Raw genomic sequence first — 27,968 nt, forward strand, 5'->3', positions numbered from 1 at the left:
TTCTTTTTCCTAGGTCCCTCTGGATTGTCCTGGATCATTTCATTGCATTGCTAAAAAAGTCTACATTTGATTGTGATCTATAATCTTGAATGGATATGAACTCACAAAATTCCTAGAACCTAAAAGAAGAAAGGGTTGTTGTTTTTTTTTTAAGAAGACTGAAAAAATGTGAGAGGGACAGGTCATGAAAAGTTTTGGACCCCAAACAGAAGATTTTATATTTGATCTTGAAGGTGACAGGGAGTCTCTGGAGTTTATTGAACAGGGGTGGTGGTGACATGGTCAGACTGGTTCTTTAAGAGGACTAATTTGACAGTTGATTGAAGGATGAACTGGATTGTGGAAAAACTTGAGGCAGACAGAACACTCAGTAGGCTATCGCAATAGTTTAGGTGTGAAATGATGAGGACCTTATTGGGGTGGAAGCATTGTCAGAAGAGATAAGGGGGCATATATAAGAAATGTTACAAAGGTAAAATTGACAGGATCTGGCAACAGTTTGGATTTGTGGGGTGAGTGAGAGTGAAGAGCTGAAATACATTTAGGTTATAAGCCTGAATAACTGACAGGATGGTGTACTCTTGACACTAATAAGAAAGGTAGAAAAAGGGGAAGGCTTTTTTAGGGGGGATAACAGGTTCCATTTTGGACATATTGATTTCAAGATGTCTATGGGATAATCAGTTCAAGATTTTCAGTAGGCAGCTAGGGATATAGGAGGTCAGTAGAGAGATTAGGACTGGATAAGTAGATCTGAGGGTCATTGGGATAGAGATGAAAATTGAATCCATGGTGGTTGGTAAGATGACCAAGTGAAACAGTACATAATGAGAAGAGGTGTCAGGACAGAACCTTGTGGGATAATGATAGACCTGGACTAAGATCTAGCAAAGGATCCTGAAGAAAAGTGATTAGATTGATAGGATAAGAAGCAGAAGAGAATTATGCCATGGAAACCAAGAGAGAAGAGAGAATCATGGGGAGAGAGTGATTGCCAGTGTCAAAATCCACAAAAGTCAAGAAATATGAGGATGGAGAAAAAGATCATTTGATTTGGCTATTAAGAGATTGTTAATAATTTGGGAGAGAGAAATTTTAATTGAATGATGAGGATGGAAGTTATCCAGAGCAAAACAATCATTTAAAGATGAAAAAAAGACAATAGATATAGAAAAATGATAAAGATCTATAAAAGATTTCTATTGCAAACACTTTCCTCTTTCACTGACAGTGGAGTTACTACATTTGGACTTTAATATCAGAGTTCCTATTATGCTACATAGAAGCATTGTCAGAGGAGAGAAGAGGGCATATATAAGGGATGCTACAAAGGTAAAATTGACAGGCTTCAGCACCAGATTGGATTTGTGGGGTGAGAGGGAGGAAAGAATTGAGATGACACTTAGGCTATGAGCTCAGGTGACTGACAGGATGGTGTACTCTCACCACTAATAGGAAAGGTAGGAAAAGAGCTACTGGAGAACATAAAAATGGGAAGAGATGCTTAATTAGATGCAGCATATATAGAGAAAGTCTATGTTGGAGTCAACACAATTTTGATGTCATTAAGTTATTGATTCTCAAGGTTCTTTAAAAAGAGGAGAGGATGCCAAAGGCCTGGAAAAGTCTTGGGCATCATTTCTGCCCCTGAAATCAATAGAGAGAATACCAATAATTACTGATCCTTTATGCCTGCCTTCCAATTTCTATGTAAATGTATGAAGTAATATATTTTAATCATCACATCATTACAATTTTTTCAAATATAAGATACCACTATACCCATCTTGCTTGATTTTTAAAAAGCATTTGATTTGCTAGAGAAATGCTGCCTTAAAAACTTTTTTTCCCAAGAATCTATCCCTCCTACATATGTCCCAATCTGATAAAATTTCTTGAAAGTGCTAACAACAATGATAACTTCATGAGATGTCATTGTGATTATCAGTATCGAATCAGGCACAAATTAAGGTGACATATGCTGACCCACTATTTTTATCACTGACTTGAAGAATGTCCAGCAAAGACTCCATACCAATGAGAGAATCCTTAAAGATGACGAGCATCCTAACTGTGGACGGCAGTGTGCTATAGCAAGCCTCATAATGTTTAGTGCCTCTATTTCAGAGTCTCCTAAGTGAAAAGCCTCCTAAATGAGATGAATAAAAAGTAATCTGGCTTAATTATGTACACAGGAAAAACTAAGTGGATGGAGAATGTCTATTGTCTAGTTTATGAAGTTGGATAGATATAGCATCAGAATACACATACATGTAAACCTATATACACATATCTGTATATTCCTATCTGCATAGCTATCTATGCATCTCTTAATTGCCCAATCTACAGATCTTTTCTCAAGCCCATTCTTCTTGACCTCTCTAGACATATACTGCAAATGAAAAATGAATCTGAACCAAAGTTGAAGAGGAAGAGGGGAATGGACTAAATTGCTTTTGGGAAACTATATAGTACTTTTAAATACCTTGTCAAGTTTCTCTCTGACACAAAGGCCCATCCTTTTGGGGGACAATATTATTCCAACAGTGCTTTATGTCCTCAAGCTACAGAATACCACAGTTTCAGAAGAACTCAAGTTGAGGGTCATGCAAAAGGCAATGGAAAGTTGCATAGTGAGCACTTGAAGGCTGTGATACATTACTAACAAAAAGCTGAATGGAAAAATCAGAATCAAGAATGTGATTCAAGAAATGCATGATCAGAAAAAGAGATGGGCTGATATAAAAGGAGAGTGAAAGAGAAGCTGATGGATTATTTATGTATTTCATTAGTATTCAGCCAGTGTTACCAGTCTAGAAGAAATAAACCTCTATTTTGGGGTGGATCTTCTAAGAAGAATTTATAGGAGGGCATGAACAAAGCTTTATGTGCTCTGGCATGAATAGGTACCTCTCATATTGCTAGAGGAAATATTCAGGCTAATGAGATCATAGTCTCATTGAAGAAGAAGATATTTGAGTTGGAATATAAAGGGGACAATGTAGGTCAGGAGGTACAAAAGGGAGCTTTCATGAAGAGGGAAGGAAAGAGAAAGGAAAGGGAAGGAAAGGAAGAAAACATGTAGTAAGTGTATGCTATGTCACAGGTACTGTGCTAAGCAATTTGCAATTATCTTATTGGATAGATCAAACAATAGATCAACTGATCAATCCAGGAATTCTCTGGAGAGAAGAAAGGATTTTGGAAAATGGATGGAGGGAGAGAATTTGACAGAGCAGGATGAGAAGGACATTTAAAGTTTATAGCATGTGATTAAGGGAAGAAATGTCACGACTGAAATAGCAGGAAAATTTGAGCAACTATCCTTCAGATAAACAAATGGGCTGAATGGGTTAAAAAAAGAATCAAAAGAAATTGGGACATTTGTTGTCTCCTTATGAAGAAATTTGTGGCATTATCTGAGAATCTTGAATTTGTTCCATTCTGTAATTGGTAACACACAATAGGGTTTAAAGGTCACCAACTCATAAAATATCATATTAGAGTGGAAAGAAAAAAATCAGTGAACCAGAGTTCCAGTTTTGCCTTGGATGTGTATTACTTGCGTGACCTTGGTCAAGTCACTAACATCACAAGGTCTAAGTTTACTCACCTGTAAAATGAGAGGATTAGAGTAGAGGCTCAGAGGTCCCTTCCAGAGCTCCAGAGATGTAACTCTATAAAAATCTTAGATATCATTTAATTAAAATTTTTCATTTGATTTTAAGAGGAAATGGAGGCTTCAAAGTAAAAAAAAAAACACTTGAAGTGATTGATCGATGTTGGTGATGAAGAGATTCTAGAAGACAATCTTGGGCTTGAGAAGCCAGAAGAAAGCTATCGTTGGCTTGGTGCTAAGTTATAGAATAGGGTATAAAACTGGGGAATAAGGAGGGAGAGGCACAGATGGCTGGAAGAATTACTAGGAAGAGAGCAGCAATGGTATTAGGCAGCAGAGCAAAAGTAAAGAAAAAGAAACAGAAGTGAGCTAGTGATGGCGCTGATGTTTCTTGCTGGTACTTTTAATAACTTGGCTCAGTTGATACTCTGACTCAAGACACATTCTCCATGAGATCAGAATATAATCTGCACAGTTGTTTGATCTTAAAACAAGTCTGTGTCTGTAATTGGAAACTGAACTTCAGTGTCTGTGGGATGAGTCACATTAGAACTCGATACGCCTCATGGAAGGGCCTCTTTTAAGGAAGACTGGATGAGCGTGTTTGCCTCTGAGGTTAGGTGTTCAAATTCTGCCTCATGCCAAAGAAGAACATGAATCTAAGGATGCTTCTAGCAGAACAAACCTAGAGGAGTTAAATATTTCACAAGACCATGAAATCATAGACCTAGGACTGAAAAGGACTTTCAAGGTTCTTTAGCCCAACTTGTCCCTTTGCCAGAAGAGGAAAACAAAAGTCTAACAAGGTTGAAAGACTTGTTCCAGGTCCCACAAGTGGCAGAGTGGGTATCCAACCCAGGGCTTCTGATGCCAGAGCTAATGATCTTTCCATTGTATCACACTATCCCCAGTACTTAACCCATCTAGAGAACCATTTATCAGAATACAGTGGGGATGATTGAATGAATTGGGGAAGAATTCAATGGCTCTATCTTTGACTTCAAAAGAGAATCATCTTTTTTATGAATTAGGACCACAGTCATTGATAGGCAGGACATGGAAGGAAGATGAATCCCATGATTGTTTTCACTCAGCAATGACTGGCTCACTCAGATCCCCCCCTACAAGGCTGCACCCATATATTGCTGCAAAGTGGTAGGCAGGGTGTACTTCTGTCATTTCTCTGTCTTCCTCTGAACATTAACAAGCCCAATCTGTATCAAGAGACATCTTTTAAAATTGATTCTTGACTAGAATCCCACAAGGATATTAAAAAAAAAAGTCATCATCTAATCGCTCAGTTCAGTACTCTATGTTGTGCTTATTCAGGTCATGTTTTGGCTTGAGTAACTGGAAAATATTTAAAGAATCTTAACATCGTAGTTCTGTTTTCCTTTGGCCTTCCTGAAGGTTTATGGAATTTATAATTATTTATGAAATGCCATTGCACTAGCTGTCTGGGGATTAATAGGAAAGTAAACACAGGTGAATGACTCCTCGTCTAATTCAATTCAATTTAAGAATATTTGTTAAATGCAGATGTAAGGCATTTCAGCAAGGGACTAGGCACTTGGAGATGAAAAATGACACATTCCCTGCTCTCAGTGGGAATACAGTCTAATAGAGTGGCTATGGCAGATACATAAGTATAATATAAGGTAGATAAAGACAAATTGAGAAAGACAGAGGGAGACAGAGAGATAGAGAGAGACAGAGAGAGACAGAGACAGAGAATTTGAAGATGCAAAGATCACCATCACCTGAGGGGTAGAGGGGACTCAATAATCACTAACTTTGTGAAGATGGCTCCAGATTCTATAGGAAGAAAAGTTTCCAAAGAGCGCCAACAAGCAGGATGTATACTTCAGGCACAGAGGGATGTTTTATGTGAATATATAGATGCAGAAGAGAGCAAGTTGATATTAGAGAGCAGTTAAGTGGAGAAATGCTTTGAGATTTCTATTATTGACAAAACACAGTAAATATCTCCTTGCAAAAACTAATTAAAGTTAATAAATTGAATAATTAGACACTAATCATTAAATCAATTGATGATAAAGGGAAGATACTAACCATAATTGGTAATTGCTTTAGGCAGAATGAGGATTCAAATTGACAGTGCTAGAAAGAACTAAACCTCTCAGGGTTACTCCTAGAACCTGAAGAGAGATCTAGCTCGCTGCTCTCTTAGTTTGCTGGGGTGAGTGTGAATTGGGATAGAGACACCCAGGTATATAGAGATAACAAAAACATTTGTGTTTGGCCCAAATGATGACTTGTTTCTTTTTTTTTTTAAATTTAATTAGGGGGGCAGCTAGTTGGCTCTATGATTGAGAGCCAGGCCAAGAGACAGGGGGTCGTGGGTGCAAAGTTGGCCTCAGCCACTTCCTACCTGTGTGACCCTGGACAAGTCACTTAACCCCCATTGCCTAGCCCTTACCACTCTTCTGCCTTAGAACCAATACACAGTATTGATTCTGACAGAAGATAAGAGCTTAAGGGACTTCCGGGTTAACATGGCTGCAATCTAGACCAGAGATAAACAAAAACTTGATGCTATACTACAGGAGATTATAGAAGAAAATTGCCCATATGTTCTGGAGCAAGGGGGCAAAATAGAAATAGAAAGGGTTCATAGACCACCCTCTATACTAAATCCCCAAAAGACAACCCCCAGGAATGTAATTGCCAAATTCAAGAGCTTCCAAGAAAAGGAGAAAATCCTACAAGAAGCCAAGAAGAGGAGCTTCAGATATAGGGGGGCTCCCATAAGGATCACATATGACTTAGTGGCTAACACACTAAGAGAACGCAAAGCATGAAACACAATATTTAGAAAGGCAAGAGATCTGGGTCTCCAACCAAGAATCAACTACCCAGCAAAAATGACTATATACTTCCAGGGGAAAGTATGGGCATTCAACAAAATAGAAGATTTCCAAGCATTTGCTAAGAAAAGACCAGAACGTACTGGAAAATTTGATATCCAATCACAGAAAGCAAGAGAAACACGAAAAGGTGAATATGAAAGAAAGGGAAAAGGAGATAAATATTATCTTTTTCTTTAAGTCAAACTCTCTTTTATAAGGACTGCATTTACATCAAATTATATATATATATATATATATATATATATATATTAATATGTGGGGGAAATGTACTGTGTAACTCTCAAAAATTGTATGCACCATAAGAGTAGTTAGAAGAATCATGCATAGGGAAAGATTGGGGCATCAAGAAGATTTGGTGAAAGGGGGGGCAAAGAAAGGAAAAGGGAGGGGGGAAAACGTCGACAATACTAAGATTTACTTCAAGAAATGGGGGGGAGGACTAAATAGAAAAATCTTTCCCATACAAAGATACACATGGGAAGGGGAGGGGAATTTCTCTCATATGAGGAGAGGAAGAGAGCGTGAAGTGGTATTACTTAAAACTTACTCTCAGTGAAATCAACTCTAAGAGGGAAGAACATCTAGATCCAGTGGGATCCTGAATTCTATCTTATCCAACAAGGTAAGAAAGAAGGGGAAATTAAGGAGGGGGTGGGGGAGGGAGTATAAAAAGGGAGGGAAGGAGAGGGGGGAGGGGAAGGGAGCATAAAAAGGGAGGGGCTAGAAAGGGAAGCATACCAAGGGAGGGGACTAGGGGGACTAACCTAAAGTAAATCACTGGTTCAAACGGATATAGCTAAAGAAGAAAGGTCAGAACTAGGGGAAGATATCAAAATGCCAGGGAATCCACAAGTGACAATCATAACTTTGAATGTGAATGGGATGAACTCACCCATAAAATGTAGACAAATAGCAGATTGGATTAGAACCCCAAACCCTACCATATGTTGTCTTCAAGAAACACATATGAGGCGGGTTGATACTCACAAGGTTAGAATTAAAGGATGGAGTAAGACCTTTTGGGCCTCAACTGATAGAAAGAAGACAGGAGTTGCAATCATGATATCTGACAAAGCCAAAGCACAAATAGACCTGATCAAAAGGGATAGGGAAGATAAATATATTCTGTTAAAAGGGAGTATGGACAATGAGGAAATATCACTAATCAACATGTATGCACCCAAATTTCTAATGGAGAAACTAGGAGAATTGAAGGAGGAAATTGACAGTAAAACCATATTAGTGGGAGACTTGAACCAACCACTATCAAATTTAGATAAATCAAATCAAAAAATAAATAAGAAAGAGGTAAAAGAGGTGAATGAAATCTTAGAAAAATTAGAGTTAATAGACATATGGAGAAAAATAAATAGGGACAAAAAGGAATACGCCTTCTTTTCAGCACCACATGGCACATTCACAAAAATAGATCATACACTAGGTCACAGAAACATGGCACTCAAATGCAGAAAGGCAGAAATAATAAATGCAACCTTTTCAGATCATAAAGCAATAAAAATATTGAACAGTAAGGGTACATGGAGAGCCAAATCAAAAATTAATTGGAAATTAAATAATATGATACTGCAAAATTGGTTAGTTAGAGAAGAAATCATAGAAACAATAATTTCGTTGAGGAAAATGACAATGGCGAGACATCCTTTCAAACCTTATGGGATGCAGCCAAAGCAGCACTGAGAGGAAAATTCATATCCCTGAGTGCATATATTAACAAATTAGGGAGGACAGAGATCAAGGAATTGGAAATGCAAATCAAAAAACTTGGGAATGAACAAATAAAAAAACCCCAGAAGAAAACCAAAATAGAGATCCTAAAAATTAAAGGAGAAATTAATAAAATTGAAAGTGATAGAACTATTGCACTAATAAACAAGACTAAAAGCTGGTACTTTGAAAAAAACAGGCAAAATAGACAAAGTACTGGTCAATCTAATTAAAAAAAGGAAAGAAGAAAGGCAAATTAACAGCATTAAGGATAAAAAGGGGGACCTCACCTCCAATGAAGAGGAAATTAAGGCAATCATTAAAAACTACTTTGCCCAACTATATGGCAATAAATATATCAACCTAGGTGATATGGATGAATATTTACAAAAATATAAATTGCCTAGACTAACAGAAGAAGAAATAGATTTCTTAAATAATCCCATATCAGAAAAAGAAATCCAACAGACCATCAAAGAACTTCCTAAGAAAAAATCCCTAGGGCCTGATGGATTCACCCGTGAATTCTATCAAACATTCAAAGAACAGTTAACCCCAATACTATATAAAATATTTGACATAATAAGCAAAGAGGGAGTTCTACCAAACTCCTTTTACGACACAAACATGGTACTGATCCCAAAGCCAGGCAGGCCAAAAACAGAGAAAGAAAATTATAGACCAATCTCCCTAATGAATATAGATGCAAAAATCTTAAATAGGATACTAGCAAAAAGACTTCAGCAAGTGATCAGAAGGGTCATCCACCATGATCAAGTAGGATTTATACCAGGGATGCAGGGCTGGTTCAATATTAGGAAAACCATCCACATAATTGACCACATCAACAAGCAAACCAACAAAAAGCACATAATTATTTCAATAGATGCAGAAAAAGCCTTTGATAAAATACAATACCCTTTCCTATTAAAAACACTAGAAAGCATAGGAATATAAGGATCATTCCTAAAAATAATAAACAGTATATATCTAAAACCATCAACTAATATCATCTGCAATGGGGATAAACTAGATGCATTCCCAAATCAGGAGTGAAACAAGAATGCCCATTATCACCTCTATTATTCGATATTGTACTAGAAACACTAGCAGTAGCAATTAGAGAAGAAAAAGAAATTGAAGGCATTAAAAAAGGCAAGGAGGAGACCAAGTTATCACTCTTTGTGGATGACATGATGGTCTACTTTTAAAGAATCCTAGAGATTCAACCAAAAAGCTAATCGAAATAATCAACAATTTTAGCAAAGTTGCAGGATACAAAATAAACCCACATAAGTCATCAGCATTTCTATATAATTCCAACACAGCTCAGCAGCAAGAACTAGAAAGAGAAATCCCATTCAAAATTACTTTAGAGAAAATAAAATACTTAGGAATCTATCTCCCGAGACAAACACAGGAACTATATGAACACAACTACAAAACACTTTCCACACAACTAACACTAGACTTGAACAGTTGGAAGAACATTAACTGCTCATGGGTAGGACGAGCCAATATAATAAAAATGACCACCGTACCCAAACTCATTTATCTATTTAGTCCCATACCCATTGAAGTTACAAAAAAATTTTTTACTGACTTAGAAAAAAACATAACAAAGTTCATTTGGAAGAACAAAAGATCAAGGATATCCAGGGAAATAATGAAAAAAAAATACAAAGGAAGTGGGCCTTGCAGTCCCAGATCTCAGATTATATTATAAAGCAGCGGTCATCAAAACAATTTGGTACTGGCTAAGAGACAGAAAAGAGGATCAGTGGAATAGACTAGGGGTAAGTGACCTCAGCCAGACAGCATACAACAAACCCAGAGAACCCAGCTTTTGGGGTAAAAATCCACTATTTCATAAAAACTGCTGGGAAAATTGGAGGAGAGTGTGGGAAAGATTAGGTTTAGATCAAAACCTCACACCCTACACCAAGATAAATTCAAAATGGGTGAATGATCTAAACATAAAGAAGGAAACTATAAGTAAATTAGGTGAACACAGAATAGTATATATGTCAGACCTTTGGGAAGGGAAAGATTTTAAAACCAAGCAAGACTTAGAAAGAGTCACAAAATGCAAAATAAATAATTTTGACTACATCAAATTAAAAAGTTTTTGTACAAACAAAACCAATGTAACTAAAATCAGAAGGAAAGCAAAAAATTGGGAAGCAATCTTCTTAAAAACCTCTGACAAAGGTTTAATTACTCAAATTTACAAAGAGCTAAATCAATTGTACAAAAAGTCAAGCCAATCTCCAATTGATAAATGGGCAAGGGAAATGAACAGGTAGTTCTCAGCCAAAGAAATCAAAACTATTAATAAGCACATGAAGAAGTGCTCCACATCTCTTATAATCAGAGAGATGCAAATCAAAACAACTCTGAGGTATCACCTCACACCTAGCAGATTGGCTAACATAACAGCAAAGTAAAGTAATGAATGCTGGAGGGGATGCGGCAAAGTAGGGACACTAATTCATTGCTGGTCGAGTTGTGAATTGATCCAACCATTCTGGAGGGCAATTTGGAACTATGCCCAAAGGGTGATAAAAGACTGTCTGCCCTTTGATCCAGCCATAGAACTGCTGGGTTTGTACCCCAAAGAGATAATAAGGAAAAAGACTTGTACAAGAATATTCATAGCTGCACTCTTTGTGGTGGCCAAAAATTGGAAAATGAGGGGATGCCCTTCAATTGGGGAATGGCTGAACAAATTGTGTTATATGTTGGTGATGGAATACTATTGTGCTCAAAGGAATAATAAAGTGGAGGAATTCCATGGAGACTGGAACAACCTCCAGGAAGTGATGCAGAGTGAAAGGAGCAGAACCAGGGAATCATTATACTCAGAGACTGATACACTGTGCTACAATCGAAGGTAATGGACTTCTCCATTAGGGACAATGCAATGTCCCTGAACAATCTGCAGGGATCTAAAAAATACTATCCACAAGCAGAGGATAAACTGTGGGAGTAAAAACACAGATGAAAAGCAACTGCTTGACTACAGGGGTTGAGGGGATATGACTGAGGAGAGACTCTAAATGAACACTCTAATGCAAATACCAACAACATGGAAATGGGTTTGAGTCAAGAACACATGTGATACCCAGTGGAATCATGCGTTGGCTATGAGAGACGTGGGGGGGGGGAGGGGGAGAAAAGAAAATGATTTTTGTTTCCAAAGAATAATGTTTGGAAATTACCAAATGAAATAATGTTTACTTAAAAAAAGAAGATAAGAGCTTAAAAATAATTAATGTGTTTGTTACATTTAAGTTCCCAGTTATCTTCCTCCCTCTTTCCCCTACACCCCATTAAAGAAGGCATAATTTGACAAATATTGATAGATACATACATGGATAGAGAGATACAAACACAAATATAAAACTAATGTCTTGCTTATTTCTATTTATCAGTTCTTTATCTGGAGGTGGGCATACACAAGTTATTCTTCAAATGATATTTCTGTTTCTGTATATAGTGTTCTATGGGTTCTGCTCATTTCACTCTTTATAATTCCATGTAGACCTTTCCATGGTTTTTTCAAAATTAACCTGCTCATGATTTCTTAAGGCATGGTGGTATTCCATCACAATCATACCACAACTTCTTTAGCCATTTCCCAATTGATCGGTGTGCTCTCAAGTTCTTTGCCACCACAATGAGAGTTGCTATAAATATTTGAGAACATACAGTTTTTTTTTCCCTGATCACCTTGGGAAATAAAACTCTTAGTCATATTGCTGGGTCAAATGATATACATGGTTTTATAACTCTTTGGGCATACTTCCTTAATGCTCTCCAAAATAGATAAGTTCACAGTTCCACCATCAGTGTATTAATTTCCTCATTTTTTACATTCTCTCTAACAATTGTCATTTTGCTCTTTTATCATTTTAGCCACGTATGAGATGATATCTCAGAGTTATTTTTATTTACATTTTTTAATCAATACAGATTCAGAGTAATTTTTCATTTGGAGATATCTCTATCTATCTATCTATCTTTGTTTTCTTCATATAAAAACTATCTGTTCATATTTTTTGGCCATTTATCAATTGGGGAATGGTTCAGATTCTTATATGAGTTCTCTATATATTTTATATTTTTCTATATATTTTAGATGTGAGATGGCTTGATTCTGAAAGAGGTAAGTCTGTTTTTTCAGCAAGACATCAGGCTCTTTGGAATCAGAGCTTTGACTTGTATATATTTTGAAGTCTAAAGTGGAAATGAAGACCAAATGAGAAAAGAACTTTCCTAGTAGAAATATTGGAAATCATGGGGAAAATTTAGAGGCTGAAGTACTTTGGAATATCTGATCTTGAGATGTTGAGAAGGTTTGCTAAGACATCTTAGAATGTAATCTTCTCATAGCTGAAAAACTGACTTGGCCAGTGACCAGAAAAAAAAAGCTCTGGGGGATTAGAAGGTCCTGATTTATACAGCTGTTATGTGGTTTTCATTTTATGCTTCTCTAAAATGGGTTTATGAAAAAAATGGGCTTATGAACCTGTCTCTCAAGATTCAAAGTTGCTAAGTAGGTTTTCAATATTATCTTGTGCTCTTAGAACTACTACATTTATTATTAGTATTAATAATAAAGAAAAGAAAACTCTTTGATTTGGTTCATATCTAGATGAAATTCAAATTCAGTGAAGCAAAAATAATGGTTATTTTTCATTTGAAAGACAACTATCTCCATTTGCAAGAATCTGAATTCATGCAGATGGATAGCTAAGTATGAGAGATGTGAGACTCTGATCTGAGATTGCAAGAGACATAGTTTCAGAGACTTTTCTTCCAATTCTTAAGACAAACTACAAGAATTAATCTCTAATGCAGAATTTTAGTTATTAGCTCCTGAAATTGTGTTCCTCAAATCATGTGACATGGATAACTGCATATTCACAAAGTTTAGTCCTGTTACCATTAATTTACACCCCTTATCTCAGCTTTTCTACATTTGAGTCTGGTACTATGATTCCATTTTTCTTCCTCCTTCCCTCCTTTCACATAATGAAAAACCTTTCAAGTTTTTCAGTTTATTTTTTATGTCTTTTCATTTTTCCTCCCAACCAATCTTCCCCTTGGAGAAGTATAACTGATCTGGCAAGTACAAACTTTAGCTCATCAGGTCTCCTAAAATCTAGGTATCACTAGCTTGACACAGTATTGATCTTAAGATTAGTACAACCCCTCAGCCTTCAATGACCCCCAATTTCCCATGAAATAAAGGGAAAGATATATATATATATATGTATATATATATATATATTTGTGTGTGTGTGTGTGTGTGTGTGGTTGGCATTCAAGGTCCTCCTCAGTCTGACTCCACCATACTTCATATCATTATTACACACCTTCCTTCAACGACTTTATGTCTGAGGCAAACTTGAAAATTCATCATTTCCAGAATATAGTCTGTGTTTTCCTCCTTTTTTTCTTTAGTTCTAGAATGTCTGCACATGCCCACTGGTTGAAATCTTGCCTACTTTTTAAAAGTCTAATTCAAGTAGAAACTATAATGAAATCTTCATTGATCCCTTAAGTTAGAGTCATTTTTCCTTTCTCTAAACTCTCATAAAACTTTGTAGTTTTCCTTTTCACTTAACACATTCTGGCTTGAATTATAATTATCTGTGTAAGAAGCATAATTTCCTGGTAAGAGTATAAGATATTTGAGGGCAAGGATGGGTATCACTTTCAGTATCTTTCAATATTCCTTAGTGTCAGTCAGACACCACATTTCAATAAATGCTTATTGAATTGAGCTGCCATAAAATATTGTAGGCACTCAATAAATGTTTGTTGTTGATTGATTAAATTTCAGGCAAGATAAAGGTCCCTGAGAGAGCAGCTTTGGTGGATAACTTCCTGGGCTTACTTCAAATCATGCCATGTAAATTGATACCTAATCATATATCATATATCATATATATCATATATCATATATAATCATATATCTCTATATCAGAAGAGTTCTGATATAAATTTGGTTTCTAATTATTCCTCCCTACTTCTGCCCTGAAGTCCTTGGTCATATTATCTATCATAAGATTCAGAACTAGAAAGGATCTTAGAGCTCTTTTAATACAATTCCCTCCTTTTGAAGAGGAAGAAACAAAGATATGGAATGATCTGCTGAGGCTCCCCCAGATATCAAATGGCAAATTCCAAGTCTTTTGGCTCCAGAATTCTTTCCTTTATTTGATTCTTGCTCTTCTACTCAAAGTGTTCCTATTCGTTTAGTAACAGAAGTTATTCAAATTTGCAGGAGCTCCTTGTAGAATGCAGGGTGGACAACCTGAAGCCAAGGTCAAGGTGTGGAAAGGATTAGATCCAAAGCTATTAAACCAGTCCTGCTCTGCCTTTGGCTTTCAGTCAGTGAGAATTTACTAAATATTTCCCATGCACTGAACACTGGACCAGCTACTGGGAATAAAAAGAAAGGCAAGATTGAAGTTTATGTCTCTTTACTTGCTTGGACCTCAGCTTCCTGGAATCTGTAATTTAACTTCATATTCTCTAAATTCCCTTCTAGTTCTAAAATTCTACGACACTGGAAATTCAGAAAGTGAATCAGATTTGGCGTTCAAGGTCAGTGTTTAAATAGGAGTAGGAAAAGAGGGCCTTTAGTCAAGCAAAAGTATGTTGCAAATTAATCTGATTAAAAATAATATCTAATAATAATAGCTAGTATTAAATTGTGCTTTAAGGTTTGTAGCATGCTTTGCTATTATCAACTCATTTTATGCTCATAAAAGTGGGGGACAAGGGTAGATGTTATTATTATCCTCATTTTCACGGATGAGAAAACTGATAGAGATGGAGATTCAGTGTCACACAGGGTCACAAGCTAGTAAGCTTCAGAGGGTAAATTTGATTTAGGTGTCACCTCTTCCTTGGAATTCACACCTGGGAAGCTGCCTCTGGCTCTGCAGTCCCCTGCCTCTGATTGGAAGGCTCTTCCCTATAGCTCCATTTAAGGAGGATACCCAAGGCAACTAGCTCATCATTTCCTACTCCTCCACACTTCTCTTCTCCTGTCACCCCCCTCCCCTTTCAGATTCTTTTATATGCTGTCTTTCCATTTAGAATGTAGACTTCTTGAGGGCAGGGCCTCTGTTTCTTTTTGCTTATATTTGTACTCCTAGAACTTAGTAGCCTGCCTGGCACAGTAAATACATAATAAATTCTTCATGTCTTACTTGTTGATTAGTTTCCAGATTAATAGTTCAGGTCTCCTATTCACCATATTACCTAGTGGATTCTGACTCATATAACTAAGATTCTTTGCAAACCAATCCTTTATGGTATGTTAGGTGACTATGGGAAGGAGAGGGAAGGAAGGAAGGGAAGGGGGAGTGAGGGAAGGGAGCGAGGAAGGAAGTGAGAGAGAGAAGGAAGGAGAGAAGGAAGGAGAGAAGGAAGGAAGGAAGGAAGGAAGGAAGGAGAGAAGGAAGGAAGGAAGGAAGGAGAGAAGGAAGGAAGGAAGGAAGGAAGGAAGGAAGGAAGGAAGGAAGGAGAGAAGGAAGGAAGGAAGGAAGGAAGGAAGGAAGGAAGGAAGGAAGGAAGGAAGGAAGGAAGGAAGGAAGGAAGGAAGGAAGAAGAAGAAGAAAGGATGGAGGAAAGGAGGGAGTGAAGAAAGGAAGGAATTTTTTCAAAATTAACCTGCTATTCATTTCATATGGTGCAGTAGCTTCCCATCACAATCATAATTTGTTTAGCCATTCTTCAATTGATTGGCATCCCTTTAATTTCCATTTTTTTTGCCACCACAAAGAGAACTACTATAAATATTTTGGAACATACAAGTTCTTTTTCTTTTTCCCTGATCATATTAGAAAATAAACCTAATGGTGATATTTCTTGCAAAAGATATGCACAGTTTTATAATTCTTCCAGCATATTGTTCTTCAAAGTATTTGGACTAGTTTGTGCTTACAGATGGCTAATAGTTGGTGCTGGTGGTAATGAGGGAGATGAGATCTCTCTCCATAGTGATTTATTCCATCAATGATGGTTGTGGGAATTGGATTAGACTAAGCCCTGGTGACTTAGGGGGTACTTTTATTGCCAGATCTCTAGGGTTCAGGCTCCTAGAATATCCCCAGAAAGGTTTGGGGAGAAATGGTGGTTGAGGGGTAGTGGTCTAACTTACTTGGCACACACTTCTATATCTTCTGTATCTCCACAAGGGTTCCTCATTGCTTGGGCTAAGGCTGACTTGCCTAGATCCATGAATAGGAAATGATGACATTGAAATCACAGGCTCTAAGTTTCCAGAATGTACGAACTTTTCCTTAAGTCCGTTAAGCAAAATGGACACATTTCATTTCATTCTTTCTCCATGCTTTATGTATAGGAAACTGTGATATCATGAAAATATATTTCTAAATGGGTACTTTCACAGTTGGACCCACCTAGTGCTAGAACTTTCTTATTGCAGTCTTTCCTGTTATAAATTTCATTTAAAGCTTACATGGAAAAATGTGAGCCATGATCGGACAAACATCTCAACCTGGAAATGATTTCTTTATTAATTTTACTACTTGAAAACAAAAAACCAAATTCGTGGAAGTGAGAGATGAATGGCCTTGGTCTGCAGCCAGTGTTCTACCACACAGTTCCCATTCCTTCTGTCTTGCCGACTTGGTCTTTGTAGAGCTCAATTTATCTGAAGAGCTAAGTTGTATGAGTAAATCTTGTTAATCCTCTGCTTTGACTATGTTACTGCCTTCTCACAAATCTACCAGGTACCCATTACCTTTGAAGTTAAAGTGATGTGTTCTTTTTCTGTTTATTCCCTTTAATATTATATGCTCTTCTTTCCCTGCATATTGGACTTCAAAAACACTTAGTTTTGTACTATTCCCCCTTCTGTGTTAACGTGCATTGTAGTTTTCCATATTTATGTTTTACTCTATCATAAAGACAGCAACTTTCATGAGGGAAAAGTTAATTGTATTTGAGACTTATTAAATTAAAGTATGTCTTATCTAACAGTAAAATTTAATAAATGCTTGTTAAGAGAATATTTGTTGAATGTTAATGTCACACTGTCCTTATTTACATTTCCTCTCTGGATAACCCCTAATTTCTAGAGAAGGAAAAACCTTCCCTGATTTTGTTTCTTTGAATTTCTTCTCCTTTACAATGCTTTGAAACAACTTTCTTTCTATAGTAATCCAATGGGTGTTCAATCACGGCTCCTTGGTTGATTGCTTCATTAAAAATTATTTTGATCCTGGCGAAATTCAGATTTCTATTTCCATAAAAGAAAGGCATTAGAAAACTAAGACGCCTTTAAAACTCTGTATTATCTCTTACTAGGCATGTTGTTGCTGTTCAGCCGTTTTCAGTCCTGTCTGATTCTCCATGTCACCATTTGGGGTTCTCTTGGCAAAGATACTGGAGTAGTTTAAACATTTTCTCCTCTAGCTCACTTTATTGAGAAGGAAACTGAGGTAAATAGGGGAAAGTGACTTGCCCATGGTCACACAACTAGTAAGTGTCTGAAGCCAAATTTGAACTCATGGAGATGAGTCTTCCTGCTTACAGACTTGGCAGTCTATCTGTTATGCATCTAGCTGCCCCTTACTAAGGATAGTGCATATATTTAAACATTAAGGGGGAACAGATCCTATCAAAAAGTAAGAATTCTAACTTCCTTCACTTTCATTTTCAAACTCTCTCTCTCTCTCTCTCTCTCTCTCTCTCTCTCTCTCTCTCTCTCTCTCTCTCTCTCTCTCCCACACACACACACACACACACACACACACACACACACACACACACATACAAACACAGAGAAGTTCTCATTAAATTATAAGTTTTTTGTTATAATCTCCCCTTGGCATCCCTATGCATAAGGATCTCTTAAAACTTAGGGTTAATCTTGAATCTTTGTCTCTTTTCTTGGGTTGTTATGTAAACTTTGGAATTTTACTTTAAGATGCTTAGTTTGGGATAAAGAGAATTTGGGTTCAAATCATACCTCTGATTCTTATTAAAGACTCCATCTTGAGCAAATCAATTAACCTCCCTAGGCATCAGTTTTCCCAGTTTTAGAATGAGGATTTTAGATTAGATGGCCTATGAGATCTTTGACAGTTCTACATGCATGATCCTCAATAGAACAGGTGAGTTTCTAAAAGAAAACAAAACTGAATTTAAAGTGAAATCCCATTAATAAACTCACATTTCCCTATTGACTTACACAATCATTTCATAGCCACTGTCTCTTCATCTGTACTGATCATAAATTGGATGGAATAGTATTAGAAAAAATTTCTTCCATATACTAGCCTTTCTCTTAAGAAGTTAAATGACCTAGAAAACAATGCTTAAATGCACTGGGGGAGATTAACAATATTAAAGAAATTTGTGATAATTAGAATACTATTCTTATGGAAAAGATGGAGAGGTGCTGTCTCTACACTAGCACCATCAAACTCAAAAAAGAAAGTAAAGCATTAATTTGTACATAAATATCCCTATAGCAGACATATTGATTTGGAAAATTATGTATTAGCTTTAGGTTCTATTGCATATTTAATTATTTTGTCAAATATTTTCAAATTCCATTTTAATCTGCTTTGTATACTGGTCAACAATGCTTTGGACTGCTTTTTCAATTCTTCTGTTCTAGCCAAAAATTCAGTTAGATGGATTTAAAATGGTCTGAATGGCTAGACCTAAAGAGAAGTCATTAATCATTTAATGTCAACTTTGATGGAAGTCTAGAGTCTAAGGATTTCAAATATCTGTGCTTAGTTCTACATTGCTCAAAATTTTATCAGACTCAAAGAAAATAGATGGTATCCTCAACACATGGGAGAACTCAGAGAATATCAAAAGTTTTTGACAAGCTAGAGTACTGGGTTGATTTAATAGGAGTAAATTGAACAGGAATAAAAGAAGTCTTTCACTTGGGTTAGAAAAATTATCTTCATAAGTCCATTATAAGGCTAGACTTGTAAAGAAAACGGGATTTCAGTGGACTGAAAACTTACTTTTTTGTGTATGTTGTATGACATGACAAAAATTCTCATGTAATTTTGGGCTGAATTAAAAAATGAAAGAGTATCCAGGATTAGGATAGTCCTGGATCATGCTTTGTCTAGAGCAGTGGTTCTCAACCTTTCTAATGCCATGACCCCGCAATACAGTTCCTCGTGTTGCAGTGACACCAAACCAAAAACTTATTTTGGTGGCTACTTCAAAAATGTAATTTTGCTACATTTATGATTCGGAATGTAAATACCTGATATGCATTATGTATTCTCATTGCTACAAATTGAGAGGTTGAGAACCACTGGTCTAGAGTAATGATGTTCAATTTTGAATTTTAGGAAGAGAATCAATAAACTGGAGAGTATATGGAGAAGGGCAATGAGGAGCATAAAGAATTCAAGATGATGTTATATGAAGGTTGAGTTAGTCTGAGGCTGGAGGAGTGAAGACTTGGTGGAGATTGGGAATGATAATTATCTTCAAGGATTTGAAAGACTCTAATATCAAGAAGAGGGATTCAATTTGTTCTACTTGGACTTGGTGGTATTGGGAATATAGGAATGGAAATTTCAGCAAGACAGATTTTGGCTGGATATCAGGAAAAAAAATTCCTAACAATTAGAGCTTTCCAAAAATGGGATGGGGTGCCTGGGGAAGTAGAGAGTTCCCCATTAAGAGAATTCTTCAAACAAAGCCCAGATGCTCCCTTGTCAGCAATATTTTAAAGGGAATTCTTATTCAGGTATGGGCTATATTAAAGACAGGAAAGATGCTGGTACCAATTATATTCCTGTTTTGCTCTATTTATTTTATGTGGAATGTGTAACCAAGACTAACTCATTACTCAATAATTAGGTTTCAAGCAGGGGAAGCAGCTCTCCAGGGATGGTCTCAGGTCTATAAATACAGCAGGGCAATTGGAGCTTTGCCCCTAAGTGGGAGATTTAAAGGGAAGGTGAGAGGATCAGTGATTGCTTTCTAGGGAAGAAGGCCTTGGGGGGTGGGGTGCAGTAGTTGGGTGGAGCTATGACAATGAGTTGGTGAATGGATTAGGGGAATGGAAGCTGCTCCCAATGGGGGAACAGCCCAAGTTTTCCCTTCCTCTGGAGTTTTTTGGTTCTGAGTGGAGGCTTCAGAGACTTGAGGCTAGACCTGAACTAGAAGAGAATGCTTTGCTCTGGTCTAGGGACACTGTTCCTTCAGGATTTACAGTTGTAGCAATTGTCTTACCCTACATCTTGGAAAGAGATGAAAACCTAAGAAATAACAGCTGGCTGGGAATGGTCTTCCCACTTTCTTCTAGGTTTAGTAGCAAAGGATTGATATTTCCACCATTATTGGAGGATCCATGTCCAAATCCTGAGGACCTTGACTTCTCCCAAGTTTTGTCTTCTTTGACTTCCCAAACTTCTCTAAAATCTGGAGATTTGGGGAAGTTATATGGAGGGGCCAGTTTGAAAGTGTTATAGGTTAACCCATGAGAGAAAAAAAAGGGAGCTATCCAGGGTTCTAGTAGGGATCAAGATATCCTAGGGAATAGGAAATGTTTCTTCATGTCTTGGATTTCTTTGTTCTCTTTTAGCCCAGAAGAGGGGTTTAAGAGTCTGAGAGGGATTTTTGGCTATACTGGAAAATCATGTCACGCCTATTTGTCTCCCATTCCTGGGACTTTTTTTACCCCTTTGGAATTTCACCCTCTCAAACTGCTGAAATTTGAGTTGTATGTATGTGTGTGTGTGTGTGTGTGTGTGTGTGTGTGTGTGATAGTGAAATTGGAGGCTAGGTATACTTAGAAATAATAAGGTTCTTCTTCCATCTTCTCTTCCTTTCCTGGGACCAGAAATCAATGCTCTGGAAGGGTCAGTGTAAGACCTTGGCATTGAGACTTGGGACCTAAGGCTGAGGAGCATAGAGCCTGGGCAGTGGAGCATGGAGATTGTGTAGAGACCGGACTGGCCACAGAAAAGGCAGTGGGAACCGGAGAAATAACCTCAGGGCAAAATGTTTTGGAGCACACTACCAAAAGAACTACTTGTTGTCCTCACTCAGACTTCTGACTGGGAAGGGAAAATACTGCCAAGGCAAAGCCTTGCAAGAGAAGCTAAGAAAGGAATGTCCATCAACATGCAGGAAATCCAATCCACTAGTAGCAAAAGACATAAGCAGTAGTAGAAAAAGCTTTTGACCATGGAGAAAAAGAACAAAATACAGAAGCAACAGCAGAGAATGACAAACAAGAAAACACATCCAAAAAAATGGAAATTGATCACAAGCTCTTAAGGAATTTAAAAAACAGTTTGAGAAGCTAGTAAGAAAGATAGAAGAAAAATGGGAAGAAGAGTGGGAAAAAGAAATGAAAGTAATGCAAAAAGAAAATAACAGTTTAAAAGACAAAATTTCCCACATGGAAAAAGAGGCACAAAAATCAAATGAATAATAAGCAAATTGGAGACCAAAATTGACATGCTAGAATCCATGAAAAGCAAGATAGATAAAAAAAAGGAAAACCAAAAGATCATAGCTGAAAACCAGTCTTTTAAGACTAGAATCAGGCAATTAGAAGCTAATGATCTCACAAGACAGCAAGAATTAATAAAGCAATATCAAAAGAATGACAAAATATAAGGAAACATGAAATATCTCATTGAAAAGACAAATGACCTGGAAAACAGGTCCAGGATAGACAATTTGACAGTTGTTGTTCTACCTAGAAGGTACCTACCTAGAAAGCCTAGAAAAAATAAAATCCTTGACATCATATTACAAAAAATTATCCAAGAACACTGCCCTGATATACTTGAACAAGGGGGCATAATAAGCATTGAAAAAGTCCATAGATCACGACCTACATTAAATTATTAAAAGATAACCACAGGAATGTAATAGCCAAACTCAAGAACTTCCAGGCCAAGGAAAATATATTGCACACACCCAGAAAGAGCACCAGTCCAGATTACACAAAATCTGTCAGCCTCCACACTGAAGGACCACAAGGCTTGGAATATGATATTCAGGAAGGCAAGAGAATTTGGTCTACAACCAAGAATTACCTACGCATCAAAACTGAATATATACTTTCAGATATACTTTCAGGGGAAGTATGGGCATTTAACAAAATAGAATATTTCCAAGCATTCCTAAAGAAAAGACCAGAACTAAATGGAAAATTAGATATTCAAATCCAAAATTCAAGAGAACCATAAGAAGGTAAACAAGAAAAAGGGGAAAATATTTTTAAGGGCTTCAGCAAGGTTAAATGGATTATATTCCTAGGTGGAAAAATGATATATGTAATTCTTGAAAATTATTTTCATTATAATAGTAGAAAGAAGAGTTATTCTTAGGCAGAGGTTGTGGTACTAAGTTGTTTAAGATGATATGCTAAAAAAGTCAGGGAAGAGGATGGTACTAAGAGAAAGTTGAAGGAAGAAGAAAAATAAGATAAATTTTGTCTAAATATAAAGAGGGGGAATGGGATGGGGGAGAATACTATTATAAGAAGGGGAGGAAGAGAGTGATAATAGGTAATACTTAAACTTTACTCTCAGTGAAATCAGTTCTGAGAGGAAAGAAAAGTAAGATCTATTGGAATATAGAATTCAATCTTACCCTACAGGGACATTGAGAGGGAATAACAAAGGGGATAGTGGGGCAAGGAGTATTAAAAGGCAGGGAAAGATGGATAGAAGAGATTAATAGACCTTAAAGAAAAATAAGAGGGGACTAAGAAGGGAGGGGGTGGATAGGAAAGTAAAATAACGGTGGGGAAAAGGGGCACTGATTAAAAACAAAATACTGGTATAGAAGAAAATAATGAAAGAAGAAAGGGGAGGACTAAAAGAGGAAATCAAAATGATGGGGAATACACAGGTGGTAATCATAACTGTGAATGTGAATGGGATGAACTCACCCATAAAACAGAAGTAGATAGCAAAGTAGATTAAAAAACAAAATCCTACCATATGTTGTCTAAAGGAAACACACATAAAGCAGGTAGACACACACAGGGTAAAGGTAAGAGGCTGGATCAAAATCTATTGGGCATCAATTAAGAAAAAGAAAGCAGGAGTTGTAATCATGATATCTGACAAAATCAAAGTAAAAATAGATCTAATTAAAAGAGATGAGGAAGCTAATTACATCATGATAAAAGGCAGTATAGATAATGAAGAAATGTCAGTACTAAACATGTATGCACCAAATGATATAACATCCAGATTTTTAAAGGAGAAACTATTGGATCTTAAGGAGGAAATACTAGTGGGAGACCTCAAACTTCCTCTATCAGATCTAGATAGATCAAACCAAAAAATAAGAAGGAAGTAAGAGATCTGAATGAAATCTTAGAAAAATTAGAGTTAATAGATGTATAGAGAAAAGTATATAGGAATAACAAGGAATACACCACTTGCACATGGTATATCCACAAAAATTTACCCTGCTCTAGTACATAAAAACATTGCAAACAAATGTAAAAAAGCAGAAATAATCAATGCAACATATTAAGATCATAATGCCATAAAAATAATAATTAGCAAGGGTAGATGGAGAAGCAAATAAAAAATTAATTGGAAATTAAATAATCAGATTCTCCAAAACTGGTTGGTTAAAGAACAAATCATAGAAACAATTAATGATTTCACTGAAGAGAATGACAATGAGAAAACAACATATCAAAATTTTGGGGATGCTGCAAATGCACTACTCAGGGAAAATTTTTATAGCCCTGAGTGTCCATATAAACAAAAATAAGAAAGAGGAGATTAACAAATTGGGTATGCAGCTAAAAATACTAGAAAAAGAACAAATTAAAAACCCTCAGATAAAGACCAAATTGGAAATCCTTAAAATTAAAGGAGAAATTAGTAAAATTGAAAGTAAAAGAATTATTGAACTAATAAATAAGACTAGGAGCCAGTATTAAAAAACAAACAAACAAACAAATTAAATAGATAAAGTATTGGTTAATCTAATTAAGAAAAAGAAAGAAGAGAACCAAATTAATAGCATAATGAATGAAAAGGGTAATCTCACTTCTAATGAAGAGGAAATTAAGATAATTATTAAGAACTATTTTGCCCATTTATATGGCAACAAATATGGCAATCTAGGTGAAATGATGGATATTTATGAAAATGTAAATTGCCTACATTAACAGAAGAGGAAATTGAATACTTAAATAATCCTGTATCAGAAAAAGAAATTGAATAAGTCATCAAAGATCTCCCTAAGAAGAAATCACCTGAGCCAGTTGGATTTACAAGTGAATTCTATCAAACATTTAAATATCAATTAATCCTAATACTCTACAGATTATTTGACAAAACAGATAAAGAAGGAGTTTTACCAAATTCCTTTTATGATACAAATATGGTAATGATTCCCAAGTCAAGAAGACCAAAAACAGAAGGAAAACTATAAACCAATATTCTTAATGAACATATATGCAAAAATATTAAATAAAGTACTAAATAAAAGGCTACAACAAGTTATCACAAGGATTATTCACTATTACTAGGTGGGATTTATACCAGGAATACAAGGATGGTTTAATATTAGGAAAACCATCCTCATAATTGACCATATCAACCACTAATAAAAATACCGAACTAATAGAAATAGAAGGATTATCTGAATTGCTGCAGAAAAAGTGTGTGACAAAATATAACACCCATTCATACTGAAAACACCAAAAAGTATAGGACCTTTCCTAAAAATTAAAAACAGTATATATTTAAAACCATCATCAAGTATCATCTTCAATGGGGATAAGGTAGATGCCTTCTCAATAAGGACAAGAGTGAAGCAGGGATGCCCATTGTCACCACTACTATTTAATATTGTACTAGAAATGCTAGCAGTAGCAATTAGAGATGAAAAAGAAATTGAAGGGATTAAAGTAGGCAATGGGAAAACTAAACTATCATTCTTTTTTTTTTAAGAGTTTATTTTATTTGGTCATTTTCCAATGTTATTCATTAGAAACAAAGATCACCTTTTTTTCCCTCCCCTCCTCCCCCAACCCCTCCCATTGACAATGTGCAATTCCTCTGGGTATCACATGCTTTCCTCAACCCGAGCCCATTTCCATGCTATTAGTTTCCATAGTAGGGTGTTCATTCAGAGTCTCTCCTTGTTCAAATCCCCTCCACCCCTGTAGTCAAGCTGTTGTTCTTCCTCCGTGTTTCTACTCTCACCATTTGTCCTCTGCTTGTGGGTAGTGTTTTTTTCTCCTTGGTCCCTGCAGGTTGTTCAGGGACATTGCATTGAGACTAATGGAGAAGTCCATTACTTTCAATTGTACCACAGTGTATCAGTCTCTGTGTACAATGTTTTCCTGGCTCTGCTCCTTTCACTCTGCATCACTTCCTGGAGGTCGTTCCAGTATCCATGGAATTCCTCTACTTTATTATTCCTTTTAACACAATAGTATTCCATCACCAACATATACCATAGTTTGTTCAGCCATTCCCCAATTGAAGGGCATCCCCTCGTTTTCCAGTTTTTTGCCACCACAAAGAGCGCAGCTATGAATATTCTTATACAAGTCTTTTTACTTATTGTATCTTTGGGGTACAGACCCAGCAGTGCTATGGCTGGATCAAAGGGCAGACAGTCTTTTATCGCCCTTTGGGCATAGTTCCAAATTGCCCTCCAGAATGGCTGGATCATTTCACAACACCACCAGCAATGAATTAATGTCCCAACTTTGCCACATCCCCTCCAGCATTCATTACTTTCCTTCACTGTCTTGTTAGCCAATTTGCTGGGTGTGAGGTGATATCTCAGAGTTGTTTTGATTTGCATCTCTCTGATTATAAGAGATTTAGAACACTTTTTCATGTGCTTATTAATGGTATTGATTTCTTTGGCTGAACACTGCCTATTCACATGCCTTGCCTATTTATCAATTGGAGAATGGCTTGACTTTTTGTACAATTGCTTTAGCTCTTTATAAATTTGAGTAATTAGACCTTTGTCAGAGGTTTTTGTTATGAAGATTGTTTCCCAATTTGTTGCTTCCCTTCTAAGTTTGGTTACATTGGTTTTGTAAAGTACAAACCTTTTTAATTTGATGTAGTCAAAATTATTTATTTTACATTTTGTGACTCTTTCTATGTCTTGCTTGGTTTTAAAGTCTTTCCCTTCCCAAAGGTCTGACATGTATACTATTCTGTGTTCACCTAATTTACTTATAGTTTCCTTCTTTATGTTTAGATCATTCACCCATTCTGAGTTTATCTTGGAGTAGGGTGTGAGGTGTTGATCCAGACCTAGTCTCTCCCACACTGTCTTCCAGTCTTCCCAGCAGTTTTTGTCAAATAGTGGATTTTGTCCCAAAATCTGTTTGATTTTTTATTTATTGTTGTTAAATTTCATATTGGTTTCAGCCCAGGGTTCTATCCTGTCAAGATCTTTTTCAATTTTGATTTTGTCATCTAGCACATTAGCTATCCTTCCCAGCTTTGGACCCTCTACAAAAAAAAAGAAGAAAAAAGGTGATAAACATGACTTCAGGGTCTTCATCCAAGTTGTTGGAGTTATAGTACTCAGAATTTAGCCTTAGTTTTTTCCTCATTAGTTTTTCTTTAGGGAAGCAAATGAGGGACATTCTAAAATATATGGATTTTTATGCATGTGTTTATTTTCAATGCCATCAAATTCTGATTACCCTACCAATAGGTATTTATTTTGTGAAACATCTCGTGTGAGGCAATTATAACAGAAGCCCCAATTTTTCTGGGGCAAGGAATTCTATTTTCAAAACTTGCCAAGGGAGCTTTGACAGAAAGCAAACCACCCCTTCCTTTCCTATAACCCTCCCTGATTTGGGCTGTTAGGATGTTAGATTTCTGAGATTAGGGATTCTTTTGCTTCTGTCTTTGATTCCTCAGCATCTTGCACAAAGCTTGGCACATAGTGGGTGCCTAACAGGTATTTATTGATGAATTGGCATATTGAAGATTGCTTGACGATTCAAACCATTTAGGACAGAATAGCTAGGACCCACACAAATATCAGTCTTCTTGTTGACAAAGAAAAGGAGAATGGGAATAATATTAGGTCTCAAGGAGCCTTAGCCACATTCATCTAGCTCAGCTCATTTTCTTGATTGCTCTACCTCATTATCCTTTTTCCACAGCATCCTCATTACCCTTCCTACAGTCTTCATGTTTTGTCTTTTCATATAGAATGGAAGTCACTGAGGAATTGGGATGACCTTTTATTTCCCTTATTTTTCTTTCCATAGACTCTGACACTATCTGTTTGTCTCTATCTCTGTCTTTCCTCTCACCCTGTCCCTTCTTTCTCCTTTTTCTCTCTCTGTCTTTAATTATCTGTTTCTATGTTTGTCTGTTCTCTTTCTTTTTATCTCCCTTTCTCTCTATTTTTCTGTCTTTATATTTCTCTCTTTCTCTGTCTTAGTCTCTCTGTGTCTGTGCCTGTCTGTGTGTCTTTTGGTTTCTCTGTCTGTCTTCTCTTGTTGTCTTTGTCTCTGTGAGTCTGTCTCTTCTCTTTCTGTATATGTTTCTCTAAAATTTTCTGTCTCTGTGTCTGTATCTCTCTGTGTGTCTCTGACTCTTTGTCTCTATCTCTGTCGCTCTATTCTGTCTTTGTCTTTATGACTGATTGCTTTAGGCTTTTTATATCTGGACACAAAAGAATTTTAATTATTGATCTGATTGTGGTTATAT

Source organism: Monodelphis domestica, chromosome 3, assembly GCF_027887165.1.
Source record: "Monodelphis domestica isolate mMonDom1 chromosome 3, mMonDom1.pri, whole genome shotgun sequence".
NCBI lineage: Eukaryota > Metazoa > Chordata > Mammalia > Didelphimorphia > Didelphidae > Monodelphis > Monodelphis domestica.